Source organism: Lygodium microphyllum, chromosome 29 (genome assembly GCF_053477565.2).
Source record: "Lygodium microphyllum isolate KBCC chromosome 29, Lygodium_microphyllum_v1.1.10, whole genome shotgun sequence".
Classification (NCBI taxonomy): domain Eukaryota; kingdom Viridiplantae; phylum Streptophyta; class Polypodiopsida; order Schizaeales; family Lygodiaceae; genus Lygodium; species Lygodium microphyllum.
In genome coordinates this window covers 70,027,499-70,054,457 of record NC_141163.1, presented here as the reverse complement: position 1 = coordinate 70,054,457, position 26,959 = coordinate 70,027,499, and the positions used below count along the sequence as shown (strand labels likewise).

The following is a 26,959-nucleotide window of genomic DNA, read 5'->3' as shown; positions in this document are numbered from 1 at the left end:
TATTCTCCACCTACATTACCTGAGATAGTGCCATCTAAGCTCGGCTACTATGTGCTCTTGACCCACCCGCATAGGCTTTAGCTCTTGGGCCCCCTCCAAGGGATCCATTACTTGGTTGGTACTAGTAGACTATGTAGGAGTCTGGGATCCTTCCATCGAATTCCATCTTGAAGGGACCTAGAAGATCTGGTAGGCTTGTATCTACTATTTCATTTGTATCTGTCTTTACAGTAGATTATATAGCGCACTTTGAGTCGTGAGGCTTTGTACATCCCCAATGGTGTCAAGTTATAGAAGAGCAGCTTGAGAGCATTAACTGGAATAGAATTTGGACTTTGGCGGATTGTTCGTGTCCCAAGAAGATCATTGGACTAAGTGTATTTTCGCAAAAAAATGAGATCTAATGGAATTTTAGATAAGTTGAAGGCTTGCCTTGTGGTACAAGGGTTTTGAAATGAGCAAGGCATTGATTATGAAGAGACCTTTGTGCGATTGTGCGGTTGATATTATTATGTGTGTTGGTTGCACTAGTTGCTCACCATAGTCGGCTGATCTATTAGATGACTATGAAAAGTGCCTTCCTAAATGGTTATTTGGAGAAGGAAGTCTACATGGAGTAGCCTCTTGGCTTTTCTCTTTTAGACCATAAAGATAAGGTCTTTTGCTTTATGAAAAGCTATTTATAGGCTGAAGTAAGCACCACAATCCTAGTTTCATAGAATGGATGAGTTCCTTTGAACTCACGGATTTTGTTCTACCCCTTATGACTTGAACTTATATATCAAAACCACTTCAGAGGGAGTTAGCTATATCGCACCATATGTAGATGATCTTTTGATCGCAGGCTTAGATTTTGCGACCATTTCAAATATAAAGGCCAAGCTTTGTTCGATATTTGGGATGGTTGACCTCGGTCAGTTGCCCTATTTCTCGGGCATGGAGGTAGGTAGACATGGGGATGAGGTCTTTTGTATCTCAGTAAAAAATATAGTCTTCAATTAGTGGATTGGTATTCCACCACTGATCAGACATGACCTATGGCCATGCCTCTTGATCCTAATGTAAAGCTTTCTAAGGATCCTCATGGATAGCCCTTCGATGAGCACATGTATTGTTTTGGGGATAGGGAAGATCTTTGGTTGATACACACTAGGATAGACCTTGCATTCTCAGTTTCATTGCTTAGTCAATATTTTAATGCGCAAAAAATGTGACATTGGATTGCTTGTTTGCATATGTTGAGATATGTTAGGTGTACCCTTTCCAACACATATCTAAGATGATTTTTATCCAAAAAGATTTGTGTTTTCTTTTTCTATGATTCTATCGGAAGTTATGTTTTAGGGGGTTTTAAACCACCTTTTCCATGGTCTCTACATTGAGCCCTAGAGCCATATTTGAATTTTGGGCATCTAGTCACGAGTACTGTGTCTTTGAGCTACACTGGCTTTTGATTAACATTTGATCTATGCACATACAACTTTGCATCATGCCCATCATCATGTGCACATGGCCTCTAAGCCATGTTGGTCGTTGATCAGTGTGTGAGCCGTGCATAGACACCTTTGAATCATGTTCTACTTCAGGTCCTTGCTGGTAGACCATGTTGTAATCTAGCTCCCATTGCATCTCTCTCACTTGTGTATCTCCTCTTCAAAATCTATTGTAGGTGTCTAGTGATTAGCCATTGAATCTGTTCAAGTAAGACGTTCCCATCTTTCCCTTTTTCTTATTTTTCATGTCATGGGTTTAATCAACCATGATCCGAAGGGGGTTTGTGAGTTATCTACCACCTCTGTGTATGAGTATATATCAGTGTGCATGCTAGTGTGTGAACACATTAGTTATCTACCATGTCCATTTGTAAACATGCCTTATTGTACATATAGTGTGTGAACATGTTAGTTACACCATATTTTTGTGTGAACACATCTTAGTATGCATGGTGGTATGTGTGCACACCTTGGTGTGTATAGGTCTAGAGTTGGGGTTTGGAGTAATCCCTAGGCCTATCAATCTATCTATTCAGTTTTGTGTACTTGCAAGAGCTCGCGCATGTGCGTGCACACACACACACACACACACACACACACACACATTTTAGCACATAAGATTAGGAGTAAGCCCTCCACCCCACATCCCATTGTCAGAGTAGAGCTGTGGGCAGCACCTATAGTTACGGAGGCACTCTTCAAGGTAGTGATCTTTTGGCACAGATTATGGGATCTGCTGCGCCATAGATACTCTAGATTGGCACTAACTTTATCTAGACAACTAGCAGCAGAGGGCGAGAATATTTGTTGATTTTCACAAATGACTATCTGGATGAGCCTACATGCTTTGGATATTGACCACCTTCCACCTTTTGGTTATAGTGTTGACTTTCCTACACTTCCTCTTAGCTGATCAGAGCTGAATTAGGTGATTAAAGTTGATATCTTGAGGAGTGAGACAGCAACGAAATGGATCCACCCACCACTCCGTCTAGGATCGAGGATGGAGTTCTAGAGTCACTTCTTGTGTCTCTTTGATGATGGATTCAGTGTTTGGCCAGCATACATGGACACCCATCTCTCCCACAACATATGAGCTGCTATCAGACAGATTTGTACCGCCTTTCATAGGCTATAGATGGAGATAGGTAGATAGATAGATACTCTAGTAGAGAGACTTGCTAGCTTTGTGGTCAAGAGCGTAAGACACAGGAGCATTACATAATATAGATGTACAATATACTATGACATACGAGGACAATACCGCTGCCTCTTTGGTGATGGGTTTGGATCTCTTTGTTGTATCATAGAGTATAAGGACCAGAGATGCCTACGTCTTTTCCTCTTGGAGCTCTAAAGGTTCGGCAAAACACTAATGAGAGACAAGAGACTAACTAGCTCATCCAGAGGGATCCACACAGAGAGTAGTAATAGACTTTTTTCACAAATCCGGCCCTATTGATACTACTAGCCTTGCAGAGACAGAGCCGCCCCACTAGACACCTCCCGTTCCATGCCGTGGAGTCACATTGGATAGAGCCATTTCACTTCGTTGAGCATGATGACCCCGTCCACGAGGACCACATTCGAGGAGACTGCACCACAACTGGATTAGAGCCATTATCACGAAGCACCAAAGAACCCTCCCACCCACCCCACCCCCAATTCCACTTGAAAATAATGTTTGGACTCTATACCAACAAGATATAGAACTACATCACATGGGGAGTAGGAGAAACGGTGGACATAGTAGGTACATTGGTCTCTATTATGCTTTATACTAACAATATTGTCTGAGTCTTTGTGTCAAGAGGGTCTACAATGACATCTCCATGCTCTACATGATTTGTACATACAATGTAGATTGATAGTTCATCTTGGGAATCTAAAAAACCAAGATCTTGAGACACACAGGCTACACTAAAGAGAGATGAGGGAGGTTTGCCAATAACACAAGTAGTACCTGACCGAGATGAGGGATTAGTCCAGATACGCCCACACTATCTCATTAGGGATGTTTGACATACTATGCCCATCAATTGTGATCAGATGGAGCTAGTCATTAATGTGTTATTATTCAATCATACAACTAGCCATATATTATCCCATACATCCACCCCATCCTCTTCTTGTTGCATCTCTATATTTGCATTGCATTGTACATCACCTCATATCTCTTTTCATTGTATGCCACTAATCATCATTTAGCATGTCACACATTGATGTCTAGTGACAGTTATCATTGTACATGGTTTTGTCTCATAGGCGGTTGTCAACCTCAGCAAACCTTAATCTCTCTCTCTCTCTTTGCAGGAGAAAGGATTGATTGAAACGAAGAGGTAAACGAGCCAGGAGAGCCTTATAGGCATGAAGTGGTCGGTGTGTCATTTCCAGGATCAAAGGATAGTGAACAGACAAAACATGGTATCGCTTTATCCACATATCAATGATTGCAAGGAGAAAAGAATCACTTTGACAAATATAGGTCCTATCTAGTCTGGCCCATGTGTTTGGATGCTAAAGACAACGATAAGTATATCCTGACCAAGAGGGATGCATCCAAGACCACATGTCGTGTTTCAAAGACACACTAGCTAGAGCATCCCAAGCCTGTTGCTCAAGACCATCCATATTTGAGTGCTGTGAAGTCGTCTGATCCAAAGATGTATATGCATTAAAATAACCCATTACAAAGCCTTGACGAGCCATGGCAAGGCAATGCAAGTCATCCCAAAGCTGACGACGTTGACGAGTAGTAGAAGGAGCATACACACCCACTAGCCATAAAACCTCTCCCTCATATAGGATTTCCAAAATCATAAATCTGTCTTGATGGTCCTGAGAAATCAAAGATGGTTGCAATGGAGATCTGACGGCCAACATTACTCGAGTTTTATGTGGAACATGACCATTGAAAAAAATAGAATAATCCTTATATACATAAGATGATCGTGCCAAAGCATGTTGTTTATGTCGCATAGCACAAAAAACATCCCAATTTCCGGCTAACACAACTTTCCACAATCGGTACTGCTTACTGCGCGAAGAAATGCCTTTAACATTCCATAAAGCAATTCTCATGACGGATTATAGAAAAGGAAACTACTAAACCCCCACTTTCCCTTTCCCTTTTACATCAACTGCTTTGGCTGCTTGAAATCTTTCCATCTCGTTTCGAATAACATCTACTAGATATGCCCTTTGCAAATTAGCAATCGAATTACGAGAAGGAAGTTGCTATTGCTGGGCATAGAAAACATCTCGAGGAGGTAGAAACCTCCCTCGCGAATCAAAGTGCAGAGCAGTATCGGAAACCCTTTTTTCATTCGCACCAATTGTAGGATGAGGTTTCATATTGAACCCCCTACCTTGGCGTTGTAAAGTCTGAGTGAGAGTTTGCGGAGTTGGGTGAATAGGAGTTGACCGAGGCTCCTGTCTAGCATTACGGAGAACCACCGTAACCCAAGGATTATCCTGAGGAGACAAGTTCTGACCCACCGAAAGCGATAAACGTTGAATACGAGCTTGAGGAGCAACCTTCTTTCCATCTACTTGTCCTTGCTGGACAATCGCCTGAATAGCTTCAGGCTATTGAACCGTCTATTGGGGAAGATGGTCATGCATATCCAAATCAGGATCCATAGACTGCTGCAATACCTCTTGGCTTCTATCACATTCTGAAATGAAATGTCCCAATTGTCCACATCTGAAACAGTGTCCAGCAAATGTGCCCCATTTTAGCTCATAAACCAAAGTTTGCAACCTCGAAACCTCAAAACGAACTTTGGTTGGGCGAGGTTTCCCTGTATCCCAAAGCATACAAGCCCTATTCCTTTTATGTGAGGCCAATCGAGGCTCCACCAACACCTCACCAAGAGATCTCAAAACCAAGGGAAGATGTCGCCAAAGATGTGCAGGAAAATCAACCGCCTCGACCCAAATTGGACATGCTTGCCTAAGTACCTCCTGAAACTCCGCCATAGGCCTCCATGGAACCATATGAACTAACTGACCATCCATGAACAATGGGATATTGTTGCATAATATGAGCACGCACTTCTGGGGAGTGGAAAAGAACCTCAAAAAAACCCCTTGGGCCATCATAAATCTCTTCCACAAGGGGAGCTTGCTCTTGCCCTGAACCATCATCCTGACACATCTCCACATTGACAAGCATAGACTACTATGCACAAATTCTAGTGATCAAAGGAGTCCTTTCAGTAAAGTAAAAGATGGCTGCCCTCTCATGAAAGGCATTAATCTGCTGTAGAACCAGATCAACACCATAACAACAACCACATGTTACTCTTTTGGTAAAGAACTCGCTTTACCCTCATTGACTTGAGCATATTCCGACATCAGATGATTGGTAGTGGCAGCATAAACTGAAAAGACTCATTAGTTTGAGAACACAAAGCATGAACATTTTTCTGAGGCAAATTTAGGGCATACAAGTCCGGTTCTTCGACCAACATCTTATGACATTTACCCATCTCATCCCCTCCCATTAATTGCCCAGAATCTTTAGTTGACGAATCGCCATCTGATTCTACCAAATCTTTATCCTCCCCATTTCCAATATGCTGGTCTAGAAAGGCCATATCAATACCATTAGATTCCTGCAAATTCGCCATTTCCAAGGTTTATGCTTATTACAGAGTTTATTCCAACCCTAGCTGTCTATCACAGCACAAAACTGAATTTGTCTCCTTTTGTAGGATGTTGTACCTCAGGTCCTCTGCGCCAATCTATACTCTACTATTTGTACATACCTTTTACAGTCTCTCTCACTCACACTCTGTCTTACCCGGGATTAGAGTAGGTCATCAAACCCTCGCAGTCAGATGTAGAGCAGGGCACCACAGAAATGTCAGATCAGGTCGACGATGATAGACAAACGTGTTGGGACAAAGCCTGAGCAGGGCAGAAGATGGACGTAGCGCAAGCTGAAGACGGACGTAGCATGAGTAGGGCAAAAGACAAACCTCTGAAAAGCAAAGGTAGGAGTTGAAGTGTTGGGCAGGGAGAAATGGGACCCTGCACTAGTGTGAGGCAGGAAATTAGGCGGCACGTAGAGCAGGTAAACAGTGTTGTAGGTTAGGGGAAACAGGTCCATCCGCAGGTAGGAAGGCACGTGCGTAGGTTTGCCATTGCTCCGTGCTTTCTCTCTCTCCTCTTAAAACCACACCCCCCCAACACCCCCCCCCCCCCCCCCCCCCCCCCCCTGCCCAAAAAAAAAAAAAAAAAAAAAAAGATGTTGTACTACAAGGACCACTTTATGAGGACTACGGCAGATGGTCTCATTGAGAGACGTGGATGCCTAGACATATACATGCCACATGAGATGCGAGTAGCCATTGACCAACTTAAGGTTTCCTCTCATCAGTTGAAGATTGAGATAGGGAGAGTAGCCCACATCCCTATAGTAGAGAAGATCTGTAGACTATACTAGGAGGAGATGGAGAGTGGGGAGCACTACATTTGTAGATGGAGGCCCTACATTATAGTTTGACCTAGACACCGCATACTATCTATAGGAGACACCCATCTTAGACTAGTCATGGAGTGCCCACACCAGCACCACTTGGGCTAGTTCCTACTTGAGATTCAAAGGCTCAACATATCATTACTACAAGCAAGCACTTTGCAGAGAGGGGGCGACAATCACAACTCAACAATTTTTTCTAGATAGTGACCACAGATACTACATCTGCATGATGGAGAGGGATGACAGTAATATGCTACAGCCGTTAATCATGATCGGATGGAGCTAGTTGTTAGTGTGTCATCATTTATTCAGACAACTAGCCATGTATCACTCCGTACACCACCCCATCCTCTTCTTGTTGTATCCCTATATGGGCATTGCATTGTATGCCACTTTATATTTCTTTTCACTATATGTCATTGTCATCATTTAGCATACCACACTTTGATGTCTAGTGACAATTATCATTATACATGGTTTCATCTCATATCCTGTTGTCAACCTTAGCAAACCTTAATTCCCCCCCCTAGCACCATGGATTTCGATCTGCCTTAGACACTGGTCTTCATTTGCAAGTTTCTCTACCCAACACTAGTGTGTTGTGGTATTGAACACCATAATTGCGATTTTTAAGGGTAGTCGAAGTACCTACTAGTTGAGTTATCTTGGTTTCTGTCCTCTATGACCTCCCTGAGAGATATATGGTTAGAGATCTCATCAATGTTTAGTCCAAATAGTGTCAAGGAGAGAGGACATCTCTAGTTTAACCCTTTGGTGGAATGAAAAGTGCTGGTAGGTCCTGAAATGACCGTACTCTGCCAATTCTCACATGGTGCCATAATCCCCCAAGTGAGCTCCCTAGGCACTCCCATGCCATATAGCGTGTTTATCAATCTCGCTCTTAGAATTGTATCAAAAGCATTGTGGGAATTCACAAAGCACTAATAAATCTGTCTCATATGAGCATTACCCTCCTCAATAACCTCTCAGAATGTAAGGATATGATCTAGTGCAGAGAAGCCTCTCCTAACTCTGGTTTCTTGATTTGCTTTGATATCGCTCTCTTTGCCTAGTGGCTCAACTCAGGCTCAAGTATGGAGGCATATATTTTGCCCAATTTGTGACCCCATGATAGTAATTAGTAGGTAAGGAAGAATTAGCAAACTTGAGTATATGTACAATTACGTTAATACTCGAGCTCGTGGGAAAACCTTTGCATGTAGATATGATAGACATATATGCTAGAAGTCCATGTAGCCTGTATCAAGTGGGTAGGGGAGAATGGCTTAATAATCGCTACCTTAGCCCCACAATCTTGGTCTGGATTGGAATATGATTGTGGAAAATGAAGACAGATCTCAGGGAGGGAGGTCAACCACCATTGGCATAGAAAAGGAGGGCTGGAATGACCTGCAGGTAACCTATAGATTGTAGGACATGGCCAACATCACCAAAGGTAGACACTGGCTTACACTTGGCACAACCACCACCAAGGCAATCATTGGAGAGTGGCGAGATTGGATAGATTCTACCTAAATCAGGATGGGTGGTGGTCCTCCCAAGAATTCAAGGTTAGCATCATTGTAGATATCCTAGCCTTAGATCACTGTTCGCTGCGAGTATATACTTTCAGAGTCTTGGAGTGTGTGAAATCAGTAGAAGGCCCGCCCGCACCCCCCCCCCCGCCCCCCCCCCCCCCCCGCCCCCCCCCCCCGCCCCCCCCCCCCCCCCCCCCCCCCAAACACACACACACACACACACACACAATTTTCAGGTTTAACACATCATTCGTAGATGACCCAGTCTTTGTCCTGTACAGAACTTTAGGTTCTTTCACAGCATATCACTGATGTAGCATTTGTGTTTGGCATCCCAGTATCTGCGATTGGCATGCTGCTCTGATCTGCTAAGCTCTCTGAATTATCACCCTTCTCTGTGTAGTTGTCACGTGGTCATGTGGTCACTGTCTGGAAGAAGTTGGTGAGCTATGACATCCCTCTCTTTATAGTGCTAGCCTGTAGTAATAATTGGTGGAGCCTCTGAATCTTGACTAGGAATTGACCCAAGTGGTGTTGGTCTAGGGATTCCATGACTAGTTTGAGGGAGGTGGGGTATCTAACTCAGATTGTACTATAGACTTTGCATCTGTAGATGTAGTGCTTCTCGCTCTCCCCCTCCTCTTGGCATAATTTGCAGATCCGTTCAGCTCTGGGAATATGGGCTGCCCTCTCAGTCTTGATCTCAAGCTGATGAGAGGATACCCTCAGCTAGGTAATGGCTACCTACATCTCATGTGGCATGTATACATCCAGGTATCTAGGTCTCTCAATGAAGCCATCTGCTGTAGTCTTCATGAAGTGGTCCTTGTAGTATGAGATCTTCGAGGGAAGGGGCTGCCGGGGTGAAATCCATGTATGTTGTATGTATAGCTGGTAAAGGTCCTACCGCATGACCAAGGTCCTGTGCGTGAGGGAGGTGTATGAATGGGCAATCAGGGTCATACTGAAAGGGGAGGAGGTGTTCCATGTTGATCTCGTATCTTGTGAGCCATTGCTTGACCTGTGCGTACCATGAAGTCTCATGTCCTACTTGAGCTAGTTACCTAGAGGCCTTGAAGGCTCTCCTAGGTAGTCTATTTGGCTACATGCCACATACCTTGTGTATGAAGCTGATGGTGTGAAAAAGGGCCTCCATCATCATGGAGGTTGCAGCAAAGTTGGCTCTTACAATCTCATGTGGTACTAATGCTTTGTTGCGGATCATCCATGAGAGCATGATGATTTGTGGTCTCTCAATCTATGTCCATGGATATGTAGCCAAGCCAAGGGTCCAAATCGGTGCACCGTACATCATGGCTGGTGTGAACAATGTGTCAAATAGCCACCTTCTTGTTCAAGGCTCTTGGAAGTGTGCCTAGTGGCATTGTCTCTCCATTATGGCCAATGCTCCATATTCTCATGTGAATCAATCTCTGGCATCCCATGCCATGGGGAATCTCTCAGTGGATGCAATGAATTTGTCCATGTTGTAGGTGCTGTATCGCTCTCCTCAACATATCATGTGTAAAGAAGGTGGATATGGTAGGGCAGGGCTTCAGTGGGTAAGAAATTGGTGGCTGGTGTGGTACATCATATAGTACTATGCCTTTGGATCACTAGTTGGGTGTGGGGTGGCATGGCTTCCGCAATATGCTCCATGCTGTGGCTATATTTGTGCTTATGAATAAATGCTACGGATCCCAATACTATGCCTCTCCATATGCCCACTATTTACGATGAGTCAAGGTCCTCATTTGCATGCGGGCCTCTGTGTGTGTGTGTGTGTGTGTGTGTAATAGATCCAAGTCCTCTTTGGATCTAAAGGTGCCTATATAGCTTCTTGCACTTAGCATCATACCACATTTTTTGGAGCGTGGTCCCATGTTGTATACGTCCGCTAGTGTGTGGAGTGCGGGAAGCTCTAGAGAGCGGCTAAGTAAGATGAGTGTCCCTAGGAGAGTAGTATGCTCAAACTATGTAAGCCCATCATAGACATGATGACGATATAAGCCAACTATCTCATGTGTGAAATGGAAAGTGGTGCACTAGATGTGGGCAGTGGCTAATACCTATGGGCATGGGGAGAAGGATATGGTAAGGGAGTCAGGGACAAATAGGTATGATTTGCTCCGATTGGACAAGGAGGGATGGTGAATGATCTAACCAGTTCGGTCGTTGCAATGGAGCCTAGTACATATTCCGCTGTGTTGGAGTCAATGGGCTAGAAGCAAGTTAGTGTCCGGATCTGTTAGTTTTATACATGCCCTCGTGTGGGAGTACACCGTAGGTGTGTAAGTGTGTGCATAAAAGGTGTGAACACATTTTACACCTCCTAGCATTTAGTAAGGGTCAAAGGTTTGGGGTAAACCCTATGAAGTGAATGATATGTAGCGGAGATGCAATGGTTAGTGATGGCGATGGTAGATAGAGAGAAAAACGTAAGGAGTAGAGCAGTAGAGAGTGAGGGAGATGTACAATGTGTGGTACAATAGAGTGTATCTCTTTTAGGTTTTTGAGATAAATATATAAGGTACAAGTGCTAAGGGTGTGTTCATACCTATGCACATATAAAAGGCACAGTGGGCCTTTATTCCCAACAACCTCCCACCTAAAGGTAGTGTGCCTTAAGGTCGAGGAAAAGAATAAGCTAAGTCTAAGTATGTACAAAACTGAAATACACATACTATCCAATTCCCATCATGTGTCGTGGCAATGAGCAAAGTGCTATGTTGGAAGATCCTTCATGAGAAGATTTCTAGGGTATGTACCTTGATAAGCTCAATGCTTTTGCTGTTAATTACATCCCTGATAAAGTGATACTTCACCTGTATGTGCTTCATCTTTGCAAAGACAAGATTCCATGCTAGCATGATAGCACTCTGACTATCACAATGGAGGGCAGGGATCTTAGTAATGCCAAGCTCTCCCACTAGACGTGAAAGCCATAAAGCCTCCTTGCATGCCTGAGTGGTAGCCACATACTCTACCTCTGTAGTAGATAATGTAACACACTTTTGTAGTCTGGAGATTCAAGAAATTGCTCCCCTTGTGAAGGTGAATACAAACCCTAAAGTAGACTTTTTGCAGTTAGCATGACCAACATAGTTTGCATCAGTAAAGCCAATGACACATGCCTTTTGCTTTCCAAAGTAGATGCACAAATTCTTCGCCCTTAAGATATCTCATGATACCTTTCACTGCTTCCCAATGCTTTTTGCTACGATATGCCACACAATTGCTAACCACTTCCACTACAAATGCTATGTCAAGTTGTGTAGCAACCATAGCTTACATCAAGATACCCACAATTGAAGCATATGGAATCTTGGCCATTTTAGTCTTTTTATCATCAGATATAGGGGTGTCCTTTGCATTGAGTTTCATATATGGAGACAATGATACGCCAATTGCTTCCCTCCCCCTCCATATTGAAATGATGCAAAATCTTGGATACATACTCTTACTGTGATAGATAAAGAAGACCTTTGATCTGTCCCTGAGTATACACATGCCAAGAATGTGATTTGCCTTACCAAAACTGCTGTGTAGGTTCTACTTCAATGTGTCCAAAGCATGAACATCCCTACCAGAAATCAACATGCCATCTACATATAAAACCAACATAATAAGGATACCACCTGCTACCTTCTTGGTATATAAGCAGTGATCCACTTGACTCCTTTTGAATCCTTGAGATTGCATGAATGTATCAAACTTATGATACCATTCACGTGGTGCTTGTTTAAGCCCATACAAGCTTTTGTTGAGTTTACATATCATCTTTTCCTTCCTCTTTGCCACAAAACCTTCTGGTTGTTGCGTATATATGTTCTCATCCAGATCACCATGTAAGAAAGCATCTTTACATCCATTTGTATAAGTTCTATATCCCCACATGCAACTAAGCCCAATATGGTCCGCAAAGTAGTCATCTCGACTATAGGAGAGGATCTCATCAAAATCAATCCCATGTTTTTGCTTGTACCCCTTTGCAACAACCCGTGCTTTGTACTTTGGTGAAAAAACAGAAGTGACCTTCATCTTGTAAACCCATTTGCATGATAGGACTTTCTGGCCCTTGGGGCAAATGCACCAAATCCCAAGTGCCATTCTTCTTTAGAGATTCCATCTCTGACAGCATAACTTTATGCCATTTCTTGCTGCCCTTTCTGTCCATTGCTTCCTTGAAGCATAATAGTTCACCACAATTCGTTAACATGATGTAATCAGTAACATAATTTGCACTAGCAACAAACCTATTAGGTTGTTTTGTATTTTTGATTGATCTATAGACCCAACGATCAGTGTTTGCTAACTGTTCAGCTTGCAAATCTGCATTAATAGCTTGTTGTTCAAATGGTTCAGCATGCTGTCCTGCCTATTCCAACCGTTCTAATGGCACATTTTCTTGCTGAAGCTATGGTATATCTTGGGCAACTTCTTGTTGATCAATTTCAGCATCATTCCCTGCATTTATAGGGTCATTTACAAAAAGTATTTGCTGTTGTACAGCGGGCACTCTTTGTTGTTCTACAGGTTTCTCTTCTCGGAACACAATCCTTCGGACTTCCTTAGTCTTTTTAGGCTGTTTATGCATGTGATCTTCTTGGAAGATGACGTCATTGCTGCGTACAATTTTCCTTTTCTCGGGATCCCATAATCTATACCCTATTTCACCCTTGTTACCATATCCTAGGAAAATGCATTTACAGGACTTTGGGTCTAATTTGCTGTGTTATTTCTTGCGTATGTGCACAAATGCCTTGTAGCCAAACACTCTCAAGTGTGCATGTGAAGGTGGCTTGCCTAACCACATTTCTTGAGGAACTCTCGCCTCCAAGACCTGTTCGGTGACTAATTTATCTAGTGTTCAGTTGTCATAATAGCCTCCGTCCAAAATCCATGGAGTAATGCAACATGAGACAGCATGGTACATACCTTCTCCTGAATAGTCCTATTCATATGCTTTGCCACACCGTTTTGGGGTAGATTATGAGGGGTAGTGAGCTCTCTCTTTATCCCTTTGTTGTTACGAAAGGCTTGGAAGGATTTTGACACATATTTCTCACCATTGTCAAAGCAAAGACACTTTAATATCTTGCTGGTCATATTCTCATGAAGTGGTAGAAAATTTTTAAACTTGTCTAATGCCTTGTCTTTACAATGGATTGGATAAACCCATACTTTGCGTGTGGCATCATCGAAAAACATAATAAAATATTTCTTTCCTCCTAGAGACAACTGTGGCATCTCACATACATGTGAATGTACCAACTCTAAGGGTGAAGACTTCAATGAAAGAGACTTTTTATGTGACCTTTGAGCATGCTCATAAAATATACAATAATCGCAATGGTCAAAATCAACATACCTCAAACACGGTAGATAATCCAAATGAGAAAGCACTTTCACTTAAGTTTGACGCATGTGTCTCAACCAGCTATGCTACAAAGACACACTCGGTTGCTCGGTTATGGCGACCACATGGTCACGTACACTAGATGCATGCAATGGATACAAAGTGTCACTCTTAGAGCCTTTAGCATCAATCCTAGATCCCTTAGATATCTTCCATGTGCCATCCCTAAAAGTGGTGTGATAGCTTTCATCACATAGCTGACTTGTGCTTATCAAGCTCTTCTTGAACTAGGGTACATGCCTCACATTATGCAAGATGAACACTGAACCATGCTAAAATGTCAATTACACACTGCCAATCCTTGCAATATCACATGCATAATTGTCCCCCAAGTGGACAACACCATGTCTACCACCATTGTAATCAGAAAGCCACTCATGTTGTGATGTCACATGGAATGAAGGAGCTGAATTAAGAATCCAAGTGTGCATGTCATCATGAGAATTTGCAATAAATGACTGTGCACTAATAGAAGAAGCAAAGAGTATATCACTACCACTGTCACTTGTGTGACAGACTACATTGACTTCCTCCATCTTTGCATTGCTCTTCTTTGCATGTTGGTTGTTCTTTTTCTCATCTTTGCTATCGTCAGTGCTTTTTCCCTTGCCTTTCTCTTTCTTCCACGTAAGCAATCCTGCTTGAAGTGCCCTTTCTTGCCACAATGATGGCACTCTACATCTTTTCCACGAGACTTGCTTCGTGCTTTGTTTTCAGACTTACACTTTTGCTGGGATCTGCCTCTAGTATGCAATGCATTGGAAGACTTGCTTGTTGAATTATTTTGCCTATTTAGCTCTTCTATTAGTAAAGAGTTCTCCATATCTGAATATAACATGGCATTGGAGTTACTCATTGTTGTCCTAAATGTGTCCCAACTTTCAGGCAAAAGTGTATAGCAAAAATGTTGCCTTGAACTCTTCATCAATGTTGAATTTCAAAGCAATCAACTAGCTGAAGATAGAGTTAAACTCATTCAAATGTACAGACATGGCTGTACCTTCCTTTATATGCATGCCCATCAATTTCTTCAACCAGTAAACCTTGCTTACTGCACTTTTTTGAGCATATAACTCCTCAAGTCTTTGCCACATATCATAAGCAGAATTCAATTTCTCTATGTTAAATAGCAGTGTCTGACATTGAAAGCTCTATAGTAGAGCTTACTGCTTTTGTCTTTATGGGCTTCACCCTGTTTCTTCTGCACCAAGAGATTATAGCAATGATTTTGCCATATAGCAAAGTTGTGTGCACCCTCAAGCTTCTTGATTTGCAAAAGATTGTTGCTAGCACTTCTACCAGCCATGATTTACAACCCAAAAAATGACTCAAAAGTCAACAAATACAAGCCTAATTGCACACAAATGACCAAGGTACAAAATAAGTACCGATCAACAATGAAAAACTAGGTAATTGCAGAAATTTCAGATCTGCAAATCGATTTTCAGAGTTAGAAAATGTATGCTACAGCACACCACAAGTAATTGCAGCTGTTCCATGGGCTAATACATCAAATTGCATGTGAAAGACCCAAAATTTAGCTGCAATTTCTGCTCCAAATGCATCCACTCAAAATTCCTCTACAAACCCAAATTTGCCCGGGGTTTAGTGTGCTCAATTTGCATAGAAATTGTACTGCAAGTGCATTTTAAGACCAAATTTGACACAAATTTTGTAAACTTTGCAAAAGCTCCCAATTGCACGAGGTCCAATGTGCCAAAACTTCAAGAAATTGTACTTGTCACTATGCAATTTCCACAAATACATGAAAAACCCCCACTTATTGAGACCTGAACGTTATTTTACAAATTTTACTCAATCGAGTAAAATCTCCGAGCATACATCAAAAGCCCCAAATTCCGGGAGTAAATACATGCACAATCTTTGAGATTCTTCAATCTGTGCTTCGCAGCGTTGACAATCCGTAAATTTTCCCTAAAGGATGAACCTTGTCTCGCTACATGTCGCCTGACTTGCATGACTTGCGCCTAACTTGGAATGGCTGCACTTGACCTGTGCTAACCTAAAAAAGGCGTCGCCTAACTAAAAAACGTTGTCGCCTGCTATCGCTAATTGAAAATGTGACTTGAAAGTTGTTTTCTTCGTGTGGGACGAGCTGACATAGCTCGAATAGACTTTGGGAAGTGCGCTTGTGATAACCAAAGCTCTGATATCAATTTGAAGTGAGTGATACGCAACGGGGATGCAATGGTTAGCGATAGCGATGGCGATGGTTGATAGGGAGAAAAATGTGAGCAGCAGCAGAGTAGTAGAGAGTGAGAGAGATGCACGATGTGTGGGTACAATAGAGTACCTTTTTTAGGTTTTTAAGATAGATATATAAAGTACAAGTGCTAAGGGTACGTTCACACCCGTGCACATATAAAAGGCACAGTGGCCCTTTATTCCCAACACCCTAGGCCTATATAATGAGACCCTAACTCTGAGAGAGAGAGAGAGAGAGAGAGAGAGAGAGAGAGAGAGAGAGCTTGAGTCTCGACTCTTGAAAGTTGAAACTTGAAACTTGAAAGAGAGGGAGAGGGTTGGGGTAAACTTTAAAGTTGAAAGAGCAAGAGTGAGAGAGAGGGGATGGGAAAAGAGAGTGAGAGGCTAGAGCTTCACGAATCACAAATCAATTCAAGATCCAAGAGAGGTAGATGAGAATGGCAAATGCTTGCTGAATTGGTGTGGAAGCATGGAGGAGAGAAACACCTTTTGTAGATGAGAGAAGGGTCAAACAGTCAAAGAGGGTTCAAGAGTCAAACATGGTTGCTATCTGGATGGAATCCAAAGGGGGATGGGGGAGGAGTGCATAGCTGAAAAAGGGGGTGAGCTGAGGTATCTGAGGCTTCCCACCCCTCCAAAAGTGCCACGCAAGATACACATGTAAGTGGAACGCACAGGTAGAACATGGGGAGACACGGCAGCCAAATAAGGCCAATTTTTTCGTATGGTAATGTACGGTATAGTATAGTACGATCGGTACCGTACAATGTATGAGTGCAACTATGCTCACTCTATCACCATTACACACCTTCATCTCCTAGCACTACTATTCTTATTGCAATTGCCCAAGAATGCCTTTATGGATAAGACTCATTTTAATGGGTCGAATTTCACCACTTGGTCGAACTTCATATAACAAGTGCTTGAATCTCAGGGACTTTGGGATCTCATCGTTGGTACCCTCGATTAGCTCACCGTGATCACATCCATCAATGGAGAGCCCGCAATGCCATAGCCAATGTTGAGGTAATGCAGGGGTTGCTTCCTGAGTTTCACTCTCAATTACAACATTTTTCCCTTGCATCAAGTGTTGGAGTCACCTTATTGACCGATATGTGGCTCAAGATCGTACTCGATGTATTAATCTTGATTTTGAGCTTCAGAAGTTTTCCATTAAGAAAGGGGATGATCTGAAAGTCAAGTTGGTCGAATATCGGCGGTTACTCCTCAAGTTTGCCACTACCAGCTCCCCGAAGTCAGATGATGGTCACATTCTTTTTGAACAAGTTACCCATCAAATACTTCCATTTTATCCAACATATTATCTCACTACCTAGATTTCTAACCTTCTACGAGTTTAAGTACCAATTCTTGCGTTATGCGAGGTTGCACGATAAAGTCCATAGGTTCTCCATAGACATCCATTCAGAGGTGCGAGGGTTGGTTGTCTCTTCTTTAGGAGGAAAAACCACCAATGGCAAAACTTGCAAGATGCAAAGGCAAGCCAAAACAAGGGTGACACTACTTCCTCCGACGGAACCAAAGAAGCACGACCCCTTTGGCAACAAATTCCTAAGAAAAACAAGTTTTTCACACACTACCAAAGGTCAAGACATGTGGACAAGGAATGTCGTATCAAGGTTTAGGGTCTTCCTCCTAGAAAACCACTGCAAACCACTGCGATTGCCTCCACTCCGGCTGGCGAGTCCAGTGGGACTACATCTCCTGCTACTGCACTATGTGCTCCATTTGCCCTAGTGGCTATTGGCTATGTGGCATATAGATAGTCTCAGCAGCCTATCTCCTTCACTACTCTTGAAGGATTGGCTGATTGGTTTGCTAGTGGCTCACCTATTGCATTTTATGCGTCCATTCCTAGGGCATCCATTGTACCTTCTTGGACCCCTTTTCCACTACACCATATGCGATGGTGGCCACATACTTAGCCTTTCCCTTTTCAAACTTCCATTGCATATTTACATAGTCATTGCATTGCACTTAGCTTTGCATTTTTTTATTTTCAATTTTGTTTTTTGGAGCATCTCACTACTTACCTTAGTACTTGCAAATTTTGATTTCTTTTGTAAGGTTTTGTATTTTAGTGTAGGGCTAACATACAGGCTTGCACTAGTCATTCTTGAGCTGGAGATAGGCGATACACACTGTTCTTTTCATGGTTCCATCTACTTGGAGTTTTGCTCTCCTACCAGCATGGAGGCTCTCTCTCCCACGGCGGATCGTGCAGCATCTCTCTTGATGCTATCATGGAGGTGTCTTCTATCCTTGTTCTTCTAGTCGGGATGCTTCATCATTTTCATCCACATGGTTCTCAGCACCATACGAAGATCGACATCCTTAGGCTCCTCTTCCTTCTTCAGCATCGACATCTAGGTTGAGAGGGGGTTCCTATCCTTCTTGGTATTCTACATGTTTCGGCACTTATCTTTGACATCGGCCTTTCCCTCCTGTTGTATATTTTCCCGTGCTTTGCATGATTTCATCATCTTTGTACTAGGGCGCTTGGGCAATTGAACAAATTTCCTACGAGGAACACTATCTAAGTGGCACTTGCTGCATGAACATTCTTCAACATGCAACATACTATGCATCCCATTGTGTAGAGCATCATTGGACGGATTCTAAGTTGTTTTCGCTGATGGATTACAAGACCATTCTTCTTTCCATGATACCTCATCATCTTTCCCTTGTCATCAATATCCTAGAGTAGTTGGGTATGCTTGTATTATTTTGTGATGTGTTGGGTATGTGATCCCTATTGCCGTCTTCTTGGTCATTGTTACTTAATCGGACGCCAGTCCTAAAATTAACTTTCTACTAAAAAAGAAAAAAAAGAAAAAAGTTTAATGTGGTTCCATCCATCTTTGTAGGGCTTGGTAGGCCACTCGGTAGCCAATGAGCACCCTTTGTCTGATGTCGTGTCCTCTCGAGGGTGATTACTTGGACTCCCTTGGTAAGATAACCATTGCCTTTGTAGTCTTGGTAGGCCATTGGGCAGTCTATGTGTACCCTTTGTCTGATGCCTTGGTTGCTTTGGGGTGGGACGTCTTGAGGTAAACATTTCAAGCATTTCCTTTTAGGCTAATTTTTGGGCCTGAGAGGGAATGTTGAGCTAAAATACGCTTTACAACTAATTAATATTTTTAAATTTGCTCCAAAATATACTTAATTAATGAAAAATGTAAATTTGGTGAGCAATTTGAGAGAGTTTCAATGGTCCCCCAAAGCACTTATTTTTTGGGACACCCTTCAACATCTATAAATAGACTAGCTGCCCACCATTCAACCTTATCTTTTGTGTAGGTTTCTCACCGTGCAAATTTTAGCCATTAGCCATCTACCATTTGTTGTCCAGCCATCATCGATTGTAGCCTCTCCTAGCCGTCCTGTTTTTAGCCATTTCTTTGTTGTTGTTTGGAGGTCTCCATCTACTGTGTCATTATAGCACTTGATCAGCCTGTGTTTTCAGCATCTAGTTCCAGGGCAACAGGCTGTTTCTGTCTCTCCCACCAGGCAACTGTTGCAATACTTGTGTTTTTGTTGTCTAGCAAGTCATCTACATCATCAAACACCTTTCCTGTTGTCGCCTGATAGTTCTCTGCCTCGAGTGATCAGTTTTCAGCCTTCTCTGGTGGCATACTACTATGTTTACCAGATTTCAGCCTCGGACTGCTGTGTTTTGGTGACCAATATGCTGCCCTTCATTATTTAGCACTCTCTCATCTTTGACTAGTGGTTATAGCACTCAGGATCCATTGCTGGTGGACGTCACTCTCTGACAGTGCATTGCTTTGCCCTTGGGCATTCTATACACTCTTGCATTTATTTACAACATTCATTCACTTAAGAATTTCTTCTCTTTGTGTTTGTCGTTGTGTTTCAATTTTGAGTTTTTGTGTTTTGCGTTTTGTGTTTAGGAGAGTTTTGCTTGTCCTTGTTTGAGTCTTTGTGTTTCAGTCTTGGTCGTACATGTTGTGTCTCCTCGGTGCAAACCCTAGCATATCCTCACAAAAGATACATGTGGTTGTTGCCTTCAGTAGCAGACATCTGTGCTGCCCTGATACTTCACTCAATCCTTTGCCACGTTGCCACTGCTTGCATGCACACTCTAGCTTGTGTGCAGAATCGAGCCTAGCAGGACCACTTTCAGCAAAAGAAGAAGAAGTATGAGCTGAAGAAGAAGAAGAAGAAGAAGAAATTCTTCCTGTTCTGAGTGCAGCCCTATGTGCCTCAGACCAGCACGAGAAGAAGCCAAAGGAGGAAGATCTGTTGACTGCCCTGCTATGTGACTGCCGTGCCACCTGCGACAGTTCTTGCCCATTTGACCTGTCACTCTGACTGGTCACATCAGCGAACGATGGGCCTGTGCTTACCTGTCTGCCACATCAACCTGCTGGCTGCAATGTGCCTAACCTTCCTCAGCCATTTGCCGCTGATCTCTCAATCTGCCGCACCTGTTGACCTGTTGTGTCACATCTTCGCTCCACATGGATGATAGCTCTTGTCTCGTCAGATTCATCCCATCACCGTCACAACTTGCCACATAATCTTGGCCGTTGGCACATTAGGATTCATCACTTTTCCACATTCACTTAAGGTTTTTGACATTAAACCTTAATTAATTTTACTTGAAACCTGTGCTTCTTAAGGGCTGTTCACATGAATTTGGGGATTTCAAAAAAAAATTTGGGGTCAAAATTTCACAAATTTTGTCAATAAAATTTGGGTCTTTTTACAGCACCATCAAATCTCACTTCAAATCACTTGAATTTACCAAATCTTATCCCAATTTCCTTTTCCCTTAAAAATTTCTGAAGATTTTATTGTCACAAAATTTTGGGCTTGTTCAATTTGAGCCCTCTTCATGGTATCTACCATTGGGATGTCAAGATATGGCATCACAATTGAAAAATTTTCGGGCGTTGGGTTCTCCATTTGGAAGACAAAGATTCAACTCATACTTATGTGCTGACAAGGCTCTTAATGGATCTTTTCAATCATTGTCCCTTGACATTGATGAACCCTCTCAATATGAGTTTTGAATTAAATCATAAACAAATAAATAATGTGTTTTGGAATTAGACACTGACCATGCTAATGCATGTAGTATGACCTTTCCAAACACATCTATTTAATGTGTGGGGTACTCCGCCTAGATTTTTATCCAAAAAGATTTGTACTTTCCTTTCACGATTCTATTAGGAGTTCTATTTTGGGGGAGGTTTGCAACCACTTTACGCATGACCTTTTGAGTTTAATGGCGAAAGCTATATCCATGTATTTGACCTCTGGTCATGTGCCCAATCACATAGTTGGATTCAGATGCTTATGAATCATCATACTAGACGTTTGAAAACGTCTAGTATGAAAATGTATGAAATGCCATTTCATTCTTGATGTTTCTTTCACATTTAAAAAAAATTGCCATGACTACCCCAATTTGACGATTTCTTCCTGGTGCCTTGTTTGCGACAGTTTTCGTTCGAGTTTTCTGTGTTTTTTCTGCGTGTGCAGCCTGTGTGGTCAGCTCTCACCTTGCATGTGTGCAACCGGCAGTATTCAGACTTCAGTGATCAGTGTGTGCAGAAATTCAGCTTCACACGTGTGTGCAGAAATTGAGCTTCATGAGAGGGCAGCGTGTGCAGACTGTAGTGTGATCACTGCTGAGTACTCACCCCATCCTCTCTCTCTCTGATCTCAGTTTTCCATGTCAGCATGGTTCGAAAGCGAGGAAAAGAGTGGCAATTTGTGATTGAATTGCAGAAATTGAAGAATGGACACCACATTATTGAATGTTAATATTGTTCCCACACATGGAATGGTGGCCCTGCTCGTATTTGTGCCCACATCCTGGGGTGAAGGGATTTGGGGTTGATAAATGCTCTAATGCACCCCAAGATGTAAAAGATGCAGTTTGTAGATTGCATGTAAGTGCTCCCATGAGTTCATAGGATGCATTGGATGCAAAGGTTTCTGATTTGGGATATGCATTAGGAGTGCTGGTGCGAGTGCCTAAAAAGTGCAAAGCTAATGCTAGGGAAGGCCCCTTGTTTGAAAGTTGGGACATACAAGCAAGGAAAGAGGCATCAATTGCCCTTTGTCGGTTCTTTTATGTAGAGGACATTGCTCGTTGGAAGGTGAGGAGTCCTTACTTTCTTGACACGGTGAAGGCAATTGGAAATGTTGGCCCAAGCTTCAAGGCCCCTTCATAGCATCACTTGTGCACTAAAGAATTGGATGATGAGGTCAAATGTGTGCAAAGAGATTTTCTTGATCTCAAAGAGAAACGGAAAAGATATGGCTGTAGCATTGTTTGTGATGGATGGTCTGATGCATGTCGTCGACCCATTATCAATGTAATGGTTTCATACATGTTTGGTTCCACATTCTTGCGATCAGTTGTTGATACAAGTGGTGAGTAGAAGTCAGGAGAATACATCTTTGAAATTCTTAAGAGTGCCATTCTTGAAGTGGGACCTCAAAATGTAGTAAAAGTGTGCATGGATAATGCAGCCAATTGTGTTCATACTGGTCACTTGGTTGAGCAAGAGTGGTCAACCCTTTTTTACACCCATTGCACATGCCATTGCCTTGATTTGTGGTTTGTGGATATTGGAGAACTTTCTTGGCTAAGGCTTGTTTTGGAAGAAGCTGTTAGGTTGTGACATTTGTTGCACGAAAAAATACAATTCTTGCTTTATATAGAAAGTTAAGTTCAAAAGAATTGCTTAAACCATCACAAACTCAGTTTGCATATATGTTTATCATTTTGGCAAACATGTTGGATGAGAGAGTCTTCAATGGATTGCGCTGCATGGTTGTTAGTGATGAGTATTGTAGAAAGAAAGTGAGTAGAAGTACCAAGACTTTTCAAGTTTCATCTATTGTCTTGGGTTCTTCATTTTGGACCAATTCCAAGATGATTGTGAAGCTATGTGCTCCAATTTTAAAGATTTTGTGTCTTGCTGATAGAGAGGGTTCCACTATGGGGTTGGCGTATGAGCTCATTGATAGCATGATAGGAAAGATTGAAAATCTTGAGGTTTTTGATGCTTCCAAGCTATAGCAAGTCCAGGCACTTCGTGTAGACCGATGGAACATGATGCACTCTCCATTGCATGTTGCATCTTTTTTGCTTTATCCTATTTGGATGTAGTTGAACGTGCTATGATGTAAGTGCTCAAAGGGAGTTATATGATGAACAGGATAAGTATAAGTCTGAGTTAGATGCATTTGCACATCCTATTGCAAAGGATGAGAAGAGGATGCATCAAGGTGTGAAGTGGTGGGAAACTTTTGGGGCAAAGACACCAAATTTATAGTGCTTGGCACTTACAATATTGCCTCGAGGCACTTGTGCTTCACCATGTTAGAGAAATTGGAGCACTTTTGCTCTCATTCATATGAAGAAAACGGACAAGCTTAAGCCAAAGAATACAGAGAAGCTTGTTTTTATACACACCAATTTGCATCTCATAAGCAAGTTGAAAGAAAGAGGATTTGAGAAGATAGAAGTGACCTTGGAAATGCTAAACAAGGAAAAGGACGATGAAAGGCTGCTTGCTTTGCAGGAAATGAGAGAGGAAGATGATGAGAATTCAGATCTTGTAATAGTAGGTACATCAAGTGTTGGTACCTCTAGTGTGCCACAAGATGAGGTGGAGAATGAGGAGGATGAGGATGAGGATGAGGGTGAGGGTGAGGGTGAGGAGGATGAGGACGAGGATGAGGATGTTGGAGATGAAAATGATTCATGAGTCAACTTGAGTAGCACATGCCACAGTAAGCCTACAATTAGGAGTCTTGGCCCTTGTGTCTTTAGTCTCTTGAGTGGCCTCTATAGAGTCTAGAGTAGTATGATGTATTATGAGCCATGACATTTTGTGATCTTAGTGGGCTGATTATAATTTATGAGTCAATGAGTCATGACATTTTGTGATCTTTGTGGGTTGATTATAATCTCAAATTTCATAGTCCCCTTGTGAAACTTAAATGTCTTTTATACTTGTTTTTCAAAGTGTAAGCTTTTTTGAAATGTCTATAATTCATATTAAGGTTCAACTTAACATTCTTATATTTTTCTAGTCTTTTAAGAAGAAAATTAGCGCAACGTATGATTTAGCCCAGGGGTTTGAATCATACTTCAATCATACTTTTATACCCGTACACGTATGGAAGTATGAGACGTATGTTATCAACTATATGCCCAATCCCTCTAAGCCACACTAGCTTTTGATAAGCCTCTGAGCCATACACAAGCATCACAGAACCATGTCTTCCTTCAGGTCCATAAGCTTCTCGGTAAACTATATCATCCTCACGTTGCACCTCTCTCACTTATGCATCTCCTTTTCAGAATCATTGTATAGGGCTAGACAGTGCCTCTTTGAGCTAAGACCTTTGTATTTTTATTTCTTTGTGTGTTTTGAGTCAACGGGTTAGCCATCCATGACCCAAAGGGGGGTTTTTAGTTTTATACATTGCTCCATGTGTGATCACACCCTAGGTGTATTTGTGTGTGTGTCAAAGGTGTGAACACCTTTCACATCTCCTAACATTTAATAAGGGTCAAAGGTTTGGGGGAGAGCCTAGGTCTATATATATATATTTTTTGCAAATAAAATGTGGCTGATTATATTACTCAAAAAAACAGATTACAAGGGAGTGCTCATGCTCAACAGACTAGCTGGAGCTGATGCAAAGTTACAAATACATCATGAATACGAGCCTCTCAAGGCGGTTTGGGGGGGATGGGGGCAAGACGCCATGTACGGGGGGTGTATTGCTATCTGGGGCTGTCTGTTTGCATCACAAAAAACAGGTCCTGGCCACGCCAGGTATGCATGAAATCACTACGGAGTTCCTGACGAGCCCTGGACTCGCCCTGCACCTGCTGATCCCAACGGCCGCGGAGGGAGTGGACGATGGAGGTCCAGAGCTCTACTAAGGTTGCCTGTGCTGAAAGTCTCTCTCCGCCTCGAAGATGAATATCGTGTCCTGCATCCTGGCCTCATACAGAAGGTGCCGGTCCTGGTTGACTGCCTCCCAATAGAAAGCTCCCCATGAGATATATCCAAGGCTAGGTGCTATATGGCGAAGAATGTGGCATGCTCCTCGCCACACAAGGTGCGCCTCCTCTCATGACCAAAGGCAGTGCTTGGGGGTTTCCAAAGGTTGTTGTGTGCAACGCTTATGGCCTTCCTCTCTTGCATCTGGGCAAGCCAACTTCCCACCGCCAAGCCTCCATGTGCCACCAACCATAAGAAGTACGATACCCTCCTCGGCCTCCAACTATCCCATAGGCGGCACCAGAAGGTCCGTCGGAACGGCTTCGTGATGCTATGCTCCGCCTAGTGCATGGTATGTGACGGCGCCCAATCCATATCGTCCTGTATCAGTACATGCCTGCTAATCCTGGTAGTGTACTCCAAGAACCTTGGTGGCTTCTTGGCGACTGCACTGGTCGGCCATAGCCACTCCCCTGGATCCCACTTCAGCTCATCAAGTGGTTTGCCTTCCTAGATCCAAAGGCACCACTCCTTGAGCTCCTTCCAAAAAACATAGGGGTTTAGTCGCCATGTCTTCCCCTGAAGGCCCACCACCCGAATCCTCCTCCACGAAAGGACAGCTATCCCCTCATCTTGCTGCCCTCTGTCAAGGGCCAGACGCCCCCCCTCTTGAATGGTGAAGAAAGTCCCTTGCGGGGCGCCGCCCACTCTACCTACTACTTGTAGGGGGATGCCTGCTGGTGAAAACTTGGCGGCCCATACCTACCCGGGCTCTATCGGCACTCGTATCGGGGGAGCAAGCCACTTCGGAGGTATAGCTGCGTCTATCTCCCTTCGCCTCAACTCCACTCGTCTGGCAGCCTGATACTTGCTGCAACGCCTCCTCATCCGCCATCCTTTACATCTCTCGCCATGTCGTGATGGTACGAGCCGGGCCGGCCTCCCAACCCAGCCCACTTGATGTGGGGGCGCTCGCCAATATGTGCCCCTTCCAGATCTTTGACGTGGGGGTTCTAGATCACTGGCTTATGGTCTATCTCCTCTTGGCAACCTAGGGGGCTCTGGATTAGGGCCTTACGGAGGCCCTGCCACATGCGGAGTAAGTTGCGTAGGAAAGGTGATCTGGGCTGACATGAAGATCCATCTCGGGGACGGCCTTCACTCAGAGCGAAGTCTCGGTCTACAATCTTGAAGACCCTCTTGCAATAGGACCTTCCAAGTGTGTCCTCACAGTGTGAGGCCGCGTACAACTAGCTTGCCTAAGAGGGCCATACTCTGAAACTCTGGGTCTATGATCCCGAGCCCTCCCTCTGACCGATGCCGTATGATGGCCGCCCACGCCACCTTGGCCCGGGCATCCCTGGAGCCGTCATACCCAGACCAAAGGAAGTTCCGCACAAGGCGGCAAAGCTACACTACGCAAGACGAGAAGAAACACCAACATGAGGTGATGTATCAGGCCGTCACTAGGAGGACCTGGTTGACCACTAGGGCTGGCCGGCTACTGAGAGACGAGCCATGCTCCAGTAGGTCAGCTTTCTCCGAATACAATCGAGGACTGGAAGAAACTGCTGGGCGGGAGTGATGTCAAGTCCCACCTGAATCCTAGGTACGGGATCCGGTCTGCCCTCTGCTCATCCATCTAAATCCAAGGTGGACGCCCCACTGTGTACTAGAGTCCGGGTCTGTGAGGAAACCAACTGACGTTTGCCAGTTGATTTTCGCTCCTGCTGCTGAACAGAACACCTCAAGATCCAGCCTCACTCTCT

General features: G+C 43.3%; 1 protein-coding gene and 1 pseudogene across 3 annotated transcripts in view; both read left to right on the top strand.

Moving 5' to 3' along the window:
* The window catches only part of LOC148010763 (beta-glucosidase 4-like), an 88,742-nt gene that overhangs the window by 31,396 nt on the left and 30,387 nt on the right, over positions 1–26,959 (top strand). The gene's annotated exons all lie outside the window — the stretch shown is intronic.
* LOC148010764 (uncharacterized) lies at positions 21,898–23,939 on the top strand (annotated as a pseudogene).